The following is an 8,542-nucleotide window of genomic DNA, read 5'->3' as shown; positions in this document are numbered from 1 at the left end:
GGGGGGCGGTGTGAGGATGCACAAGCCCTGGAAGAGGTGGCCGCCTCCTTTCCCTGTCCCCTGGTGAGTCTCCTGCTGCCTGCCTGGGGACCGTTATTGCTTCCGAGGGACAGGGAAGAAGCCAGAGCTGCGACCTGGCCAGGAACCCTGAGGGGAGGGCCTCCCCTCTTCACCCCGCACGGACGCCGGCTGAGGCCTGGACCAGCCCGGAAAGCTGTCCTTAAGGTGTCACTCCTTCCCTCGCAGAGAGGATGCTGAGGGGGTGGGGGGGCCCTCCCTGCCCCCCAGCTGGTCCTGGGGCCCCTCCTTAGGCAGCCAGGAGGCCCAGGGGTGAGGCAGAAGCCAGCCCTGCTCCCTTGGCCTCCCCAGCTGGGGCCCGAGCCCAGTCCGAGATAAAACAATTCTTTGGTGAATTAGAAAGTGCCCGAGGAGGGGATGGACTTGGCGGGGCGGGGGCGGGTGCTCCTCCGAGGATGCTCTGGTCTCTGATGAAGGTGGTCCTCTGGCTCCCGCCCTCCTCCTCGGAGTCCAACGGGCACCCTGCCAGATTTCAGGGGGCAGCCCCTTGCAGGAGATGAGGCCTTGGTCCATGGTGTACACTCTGACTCCCTGGAAGCTGAAGCCTGAGTGCAGCTGCAGGACCAGGAGGACAGCGATGAAAACCAGGACCATGAAGGCACAGCTGAGACCGGCCACTCCCTCAGGCAGGTGCCAGGGCAGCAGCCCGGCCTGGGGCCGCGGCTCCACCTCCACATCCGGGGTGGGTGGCAGCAGCATCAGCAGAGGCTGATCCTGAGACTCTGGGCTGCTCCGGCTTTGCTGGGAGCAGATTTGCTCCACAGGGTCCAGGAAGGAGTGGCTGGGGAAACTGAGGCAGTCTGTGGGCGCTGGCCCTGGCACGTGGCACAGGAAGGGTGGCAGGGTGCACAGACGCTGGCACTGATGGGCTCCACGTGGTTCTCGGTGCTGCAGTGCAGGCTGAGGGCTTGCGGGTTGCAGCCGGCGGGGCAGTGCTGGCCGCAGCTCTTCTCCTGCAGGGAGAAGCCTTCCTCGCACCCACACAGGCCTGGCTGGACATGAGCATCTTGCAGCCGCTGCTCTGGGACGGCGTGGGCAGCCCCTCGGGCGCCGTGCCATCCAGCACGAGGGTGAACTTGGCCAGCGTGCCATAGCTGTTAGCTTCGCTGGCGTTCTCAATCTCCAGGACCCAGGCGCCATCAGGGTTCTCATCCCAGGAGTGGGCTGTAATTGAACCCATCTGCCCAGTGGTCGTGTGGCCTGGGGGAGCAGGGTGCACACAGCTGTCTCAACCCCCTGGAGACCCCAGCCCCCAGCCGGGAGCCCCAAACCCACTGCACACCCTCCCCTTGCAACACCAACCCTGCCGCAGGGCTGGAAATGCCTGCTGGCTCTGACTCCCATTGGGCCAAATGTTCTTAACTGGAAGGTTCTGGAAATGAGAAAGGGAAGGCACACAGACTTGGCATTTGGTGGGTGGCATCAGGGATTCCTGCAAAATGGAAGGTCTCATAGGACAAAACCATCCCTGCCAGAATGCCAGCAGGGGGCGCATTCGGTGACCATCAGGACTCACCATTGGTGAGTGAATGAGTGAATAAATGAATGAATAAATCCCTGTGCGCCTGAGGGAGGATGGGCCGTACAGGGGACAGGGCAAGCCCCTGGCGGCCAGCAGAGTGGAGCGGGTGCCCATGGGGCCGACCAGGCGGATGGCCAGGTCACCCGGGGGTGGTAGGACAGGGCGAGGCACGCCTGTGTGTGCTCCAGCCGCAGGCCTCTCCCAGGCAGGCGGGCACCGTCCTCCGTCCCTCCAGCCGCACCCCAGTATCCCGGGGCTCGGTGAGGGTGTACATAGTGCACTTGCGCTGGGGGGGCCACCGTGGTTCCGTTCTGGGCCAAGGCCACCACGGCGCCTGCGTCCCACAGCCGCAGCCACAGGAATGGCTCACTTCCCGGCCCACACCATGGGCGGCCCAGCATTGGCACTGAGGTGCTGGCTCTGAGGTCTGTCCCGCCAGGTGCTGCGTGTCCCGCCGGGGGAGGTTCTTCTTGGCCTCCAGGGTGAGAGCCATGATGCCAGCTGCCAGGGGGCAGAGGTCGGGGTTGCTGTGGGAGACTCGGTGTGCTTCTGGAGCCCGTCAGTAGCCACAATCCGCTTCTCGTTCTGGTGGCCGCCGCTGTGGATCATGGACAGCGGGGAGGAGCAGGCCTCTCTGCACCGGGGCACGTCGCTGAGCTGCGTGGCGCTGCTGATGGCCGGCGTGTGGATGCTGCTGATGGACCGCGCGTGGATGCTGCTGGTGGCCGGCGTGTGGATGCTGCTGATGGACAGCATGTGGATGCTGCTGGTGTGGCCATCTCAGCTGCAGCTGTCGTGCTCCTGGCCCCTGTTCCCGAGGCCCAGACGAAGATGGAGCCCAGCCTCCCGCGGCCCTGGCTGATGCCCTGGAAGAGGGCTTCTTGGGCGAGGCGGGCTGGCTGGCCACGGTCTTGCCATCGTTCTCAGGGGCCCCAGGTGGCGCTGTAGATGTGGATGCCATTGGGGTTCAGGCCCAGTGAGCCTGCCCCCACCTCGCTTCACAGTGTCCAGGAAGGAGTGGCCGGGGCAATTGAGGCAGTCTAGCTGCTACCCCCATATAAAATAAGATAAAATAAAATAAAATAAGATAAAATAAAATAAAATAAAATAAATATTAAATAAAATAATAAAATAAAAATAATAAAAATAAAATAATAAAATAAAATAATAATAATAATAAAAGAAAATAAAATAGAATCAGCATCTAAAGTGAAATAATCACAGAGCGAAAATACATATCTTCAAACAGCCCCTGAGATCCCCACAGGGCAAAGCAGCATTGGGTGGGAGGCAGGAGAGGCCGGCTGGACCACCGTCCCTCCCCAACACCCAGCCTCCCTGTGACACACCAATCTGATCACCTCCGTGCATAAAATATTAATAATTCTTTATGGACCATAAGACTAATGTCTTAAATTCTTTAGTCCTGCATTTGAGGTCCTTGACATTCTTCATTCAACAAACTGCATCACTGTCTTCTCTCACACCTACTCTCCAACATCTCCAGGACTTAGGAGGCTCTCAGCCTTCTCAGAGCTGCTGCCTCCTCTGGAATTCCCTCCCCCAAGCAATAGTCTAGGGGAGGAAAAGTCACCCTGGGGGCAAGGTCCCACCCTACAATTGATTGTTCATTGCTAGGCACATGGGGCTTTCGATTTTTGACATGGAAACTGGCCCCCGGATCATAACTGCCTGCCAAGTCTGGGTGGTTCTTCTCGATGCCGTTGTCCAGGATGGAGACCACAAGGCCGCGCCCTGTGCAGCCCTGGGCCCAGGCCTCCTTCACGTTGAGGTCCCGCTGGGGGACGCCAGACGGGCACCACTGCTGGGGAGGCTTGGGGTCCGTGGGCTCCAGGTACAGGTCGCGTTTGGTCCGTCACTTTGCCACCTGCTACTCCAGCCACTGTACTTGCTTCCTCTGCAGCGGGCTGTGCCGCAGGCGGTGACAGGGACCGCTTTGCCCCAGCTCGGTGCCAGAAGTGGTAGTAGTCGCTGAATACCTGGTCCCGATTGAGGAAGCCATGCTTGCGTGCCAGGCGGTCAGCCACAGCCGGGCCTCCAGAGATGTGCACAGCCCAGGTGTTGGTGAAGACCTCCTGGCCATGGGCATCAGCCACCAGCAGGACCAAGGGTCCCGCGGCTGCTATCACCCATAGCAACCAGGGCCTCAGCTCCAGCGGGGGACAGGTGACTGGGACCACAGAGCCCTCGCCGCCTCCGCCTGGTCACAGGGCCTTGGCACCCACTGCCGACACTCTGCTATCTGGCGGGGCATGGGGCCAAGACGGGCAGGGCTGTGGCAGGAGGATGCCGGCTGCAGGCTCTCGGGGAGCCCAGGGTGGAGAAACTTTTCCAGGTGAGCGCCCTCTGTTGACCAGAGAGCCCGGTGGGGCCTGAACTCCATGCGCTCCCCGCGCCCGGCCTGCATATTACTCTTTTATTAGCTAGGATGAATGCTTCAGGATCATTTGTTTTGGTGGCAAATAAAATGAGAAGGTCTTCATGAAGGAGATAACACTTGGCCTGGATCCTGAGGAATAACTACATCTTTCCTCATTTCTTCCTATTTTTAAAAGAATTCAGAGTCAAGTATAACAACATCTATCTACCAATGGCTAGATTTTAAACAACAACAAATAACATAAAATCTAAAAAATAGGCATTCAACAGAAAACAAACCAACATGCTAGTGTGAAAATGTACATCCTGTGCAATGGTGAGCTCTGGAGATGAACATACGATGTCTCACAAACACTATTGACCTGAACCATTCAGTCCAGGGGATGTAGGTAAGGTGTAATATTACATGGAAAATGTCCCAGGCTCGTAAGTTAAAATCTGGGATTAAAGAATGCATTCAGAGTCCACCACCCAGTGGGATGTGGAGATGTTAGCTGTCTACGCTGATGGAAATACAGCATTCAACCTCACGAAGCCAAGGCTCTATTTAATTAAATTGCTGGGGGAAATATTTCTGAGCTGAAGGCATAGTGAGATGTGTTAAGAAGACACCGAGGTGGCTGCTGTGAACATAAGCAAGTTAGAAAGTAAGGCTAAGGAACAACTTCTTATTTTATTAACCCTGCTGAGTGAGGAGCGGCCAGCAAGCAACAATGGGGGTGGGGGCCTGAGGGATGATGGAGGAAATGTTAGTCTGATTACAGTGTCCGAAGGGGATACCTTTGCTTACTATTCTCTTCTTACATTGTATTTATTTTTGCAATATCAACATTGTTTTGCTTTTATTTAATTTTTAAATATATTTTATTGAATTTTTACAGAGAGGAAAGGGGAGGGAGCGAGTCAGAAACATCAATGAGAGGGAAACATCAATTAGCCGCCTCCTGCACACCCCCCACTGAGGATGCTCCCACAACCGATACATGCCCTTGATTGGAATTGAACCATGGACCCTTGACTCCGCAGGCTGTCTCGCTATCCACTGAGTCAAACTGGTCAGGGCTTGTTTTAGTTTTATACTGACCTCCTGCTTTATTCTGCACCGGAGAAGTTCAGAATGTGGAGGAGTTGAGAGAGGGCATCAGAAACCATGAAACCAAAGGCTTTGTGTTATTGCAAAGCCAGCAGAAGAAAGCTTGGTGGAAATGGATATTTCCTCAGGGTCAGAAAGGTCAGGAGTTTTTCTTGAGCATTCATCTATAATGATTCTAGGTCTTCATTAGAACATGCTCAGTGTGACTCTGACTCGAAGGGTCTTCATGCCCTCAGGGTGTCTGTATTTCAAGGCTTGGGTGGGGGGGGTGGGGGATTCCAGAGGAGGCAGCAGCTCTGAGAAGGCTGAGAGCCTCCTAAGTCCAGGAGATGTTGTTGGAGAGCAGGTATGAGAGAAGACAGTGATGTTGAATGAAGAATGTCAAGAATCTCAAATGCAGGACTAAAGGATTTAAGACTTTAGTCTTATGGTCCATAAAGAATTATTGATATTTTATGCACGGAGGTGATGAGATTTGTGTGTCATAAATATCACTTCAATGGCAGCTGCAGAGACAGATTAGAGTCAGGGAACGGGGAAGGGAAAGGAAAAGGCATGGGCATGTTCCCTGGAGGGAGAGTACACTGGGTCCTCCATCCTAGGGATTTTCAGGGTGGAGATTTTAGGGGAGGTCCCCGGGGAAGAACTTAATAGACTATTCAGCAGCATTCCAGGTGTATCCTTTCAGGGTTGTGATCTCCACTGATTGATTGGCTGGCACCAGGGCAGGAGCTCATTATTCCATGCAGCTGGTCCTGATATCAGCCGTGGCTTGTTTCATTGCTTATCTCAGCCTACAGCTCAAATACAACTGAGGCCTAGATGTTATCTTTAGGGAGAAAAGGTCAGGGGCTCAAACCCCAAGACCAGCGATAGTCTAGGGGAGGAAAAGTCACCTTGGGGGTAAGGTCCCACCCTACAATTGATTGTTCATTGCTAGGCACATGGGGCTTGCCATCCTGGTGACTTTCTGTGCCTGGCCCATCATCCTTGCTCTGCTCATGTCTGTCTAACTGCCTACAGTACTGCCATTCTGCCCAGACCTCTCTTCCCTCATCTCCTAATGCCTCTGACTGTCTCAGCCTCTGGGACTGAGGGCTGGGCTTTAAAATGCCTACACTGCTGTCACTCTATGGCACGGAAACTTCATCTTTGAAATCCAAACTCATCTGACCTATAGAGGCTCTTGTTTCTCCATTGGCTGCCTGGAGGCACAGACAGTGTAGGAGAACTAAGGCTCCATGGAGTGAACTTTGACCAACGGGAGATAGGAAACCAGAAAGAGCCAGCCGGTAAATTGCCTGCTCTTTACTGCTAATTGACTGTTCTTAGATTTAGAGGTTCCATTTGCATTTTAAGGGAGGTCCCATGAGACCTGAGAATACCTATATTTTCTCATATTCCTTGACTTGATAAAAGTGTACAATGCCTAGTTAAGAAGAGGATCCAAGCAGAAATTTGCCAATGTATTTTCCCCCCAAATATTTGTATTGCCTTCAGAGAGGAATGGAGAGGGAGCGAGAAATAAAAACATCATTGATGAGAGAGAGAGTCATTGATAGGCTGCCTCCTGCTCACCCCACAGTAAGGACTGTCCACATAGGTCAACGCTCAACCACCCAGCCACCGTGGGTTGGCCTGAGGTGTTTTCTTTAGCTTTCTATAGCCAATGAATGTATTCTCTTTTAATGAGGGAAACTTGAAAATAAATACCAGAATAGTCTGCATAATATGAGCAGTTCCTTTTATGCGTAACAGAAACATAAGAATAAAAAGTGTTTACAATTCTCTCCTCAGCTTTCAAAGAAATGCAGATCCTGAGGACTCCACTTGCTGCTTTAGGGAACAGTGTTGGGTTGTAGAGGTCCCCCTGGGAAGACACGTGGACATTCTTTAGATTGTTGTTGGCTGGGACATTGGTGGAGTCATGTCAGTTGCACCCCTGCCCTGGGAGTGCGGAGGTGGTGTCAGTTCCTGGCTTGCCTTTGTCCGGGTTTCGGAAGAGGGCTTTGAGATGTTGAACCTGACTGGCACCAGAAAGGAAGGAGTGGGTGGGACCTGGGCCCTCCCTGGCTCCTTTGGTCTTGGGTTTTCCTGTGAAACCCTTTTGTGTATCGGAGAATAAATAGATGTGCTTGTGGCTCAGGTGAGTCATCTGTCTCTCCAGCAGAGGAGGTCGGCGACCTGACTCACCCAGGACCCAGCTTGAACCTATTTCTGTGTCAACTCTCTTCATTTCATTATTTCTCAATCCTTGGACGCCTCTACGAAGAACCAATTTCATCTCTCTTTCCATGCTGGCCACGAAAAAGGGAGATCCCCGCCGCATCAGGCCCCGCAGTGGATGGGATTGCAAGTGAGATAAGCAACTAGAGCTTCAGGAGAAAGGGTCCTGTGGCCCAGAGAAGCCGAAGCTGCGGAGAGAGATGAGGAAGGACATGCATGAGAAGACAACTACTTTAAACAGCTCATTGGTTAACTCTTCAGTAGTCTTTGCATACATAATTCATTTAATAGTGTGAGCACAGTTACTACGGTTGAGTTGGCCGAGACCCCAGCGATGAATCCTAATGATACCATTCGTCCTCAGTTCTGCAGAGGCATTCATCTCTGCAAATTAAAACTCAATCACACATCTGTAAAGCTCCAGTAACACAGATGTGATATACCCTGTACATCCAGGTGAGCTGACACAGCCCCGTCTCTACCCCACCCCTGAGTCCCCGCAGGTGTGCTCTTGTAACTCACCTCAAGTCTGTGCTGGACTGCCACCCCTAACTTCCCTGAGCCTTTGTTCTGCCTGCCTGACTTCCGTCTGCCCAAACACCCACAGATAGCTGTGCGATCCCTGGTCCTCCCTCTGATCTCTCTCCCTGGGAAGCAGAACTCTGCTGGGCATTGCTTTGAAGCCAGGAGAATGGTGGCTCCGCATGACCTCATTATTAGGGGGCTTTTACTTTTGTCTTTTGATGTTAATTCATCCAGAAACTGGATGTGAGAGCTCCGGCAAGTTCCATTGTCAAAGTTGTCCATATGGATTAAGTTCAGGGCATACGAAAAGCACAGACAATGACGGGCTCAGCACTGTGGAGCAACACATTCCTAACAGAGTCAGGCCTCAAATCAGGCAGGTGGTGAACAAATATAAGAGAACCTTTAAAACCCTGCCTTTTGTTCAATAGTGTCCTTTCACATCTACTCCCCATTCTTATCTACTCCACTCTGTGTTGTACAATAGACTTCCCAGACTCCATTGTCCTCAGGCTCTCAGCTAAGTTTGCCCCATGGGAGGCACTGGCAGAAGTCTGGAGAACAGGATAAGGAGATGAGTTGGAGTGCTTCTGTTTTGGAAGGTTCTCTGGAAGATTCTGAGCCTCCTCTGTGGCTGCAGCTCCTGCCTTATAGACCTTCAGTGGCTTCAAGTTCACCAGGTAGACCACCTCCTGGGC

General features: G+C 53.2%; 1 pseudogene across 1 annotated transcript; it reads right to left on the bottom strand.

Moving 5' to 3' along the window:
- Positions 1-307: 307 nt before the first annotated feature.
- LOC311621066 (furin-like) lies at positions 308-7,389 on the bottom strand (annotated as a pseudogene). The gene is made up of 4 exons: positions 7,077-7,389; positions 3,214-3,821; positions 1,665-2,596; positions 308-1,278 (listed from the first exon to the last, which is right to left on the bottom strand). The product of its transcript is annotated as a furin-like (transcript).
- Between the last annotated feature and the right edge of the window lie 1,153 nt (positions 7,390-8,542).

This window comes from Pipistrellus hanaki (genome assembly GCF_964339955.1).
Source record: "Pipistrellus hanaki genome assembly, chromosome: 4".
Lineage (NCBI taxonomy): Eukaryota > Metazoa > Chordata > Mammalia > Chiroptera > Vespertilionidae > Pipistrellus > Pipistrellus hanaki.
The sequence above is the reverse complement of the archived record's forward strand: the minus strand, read 5'-3'. Positions and strand labels throughout refer to the sequence as shown.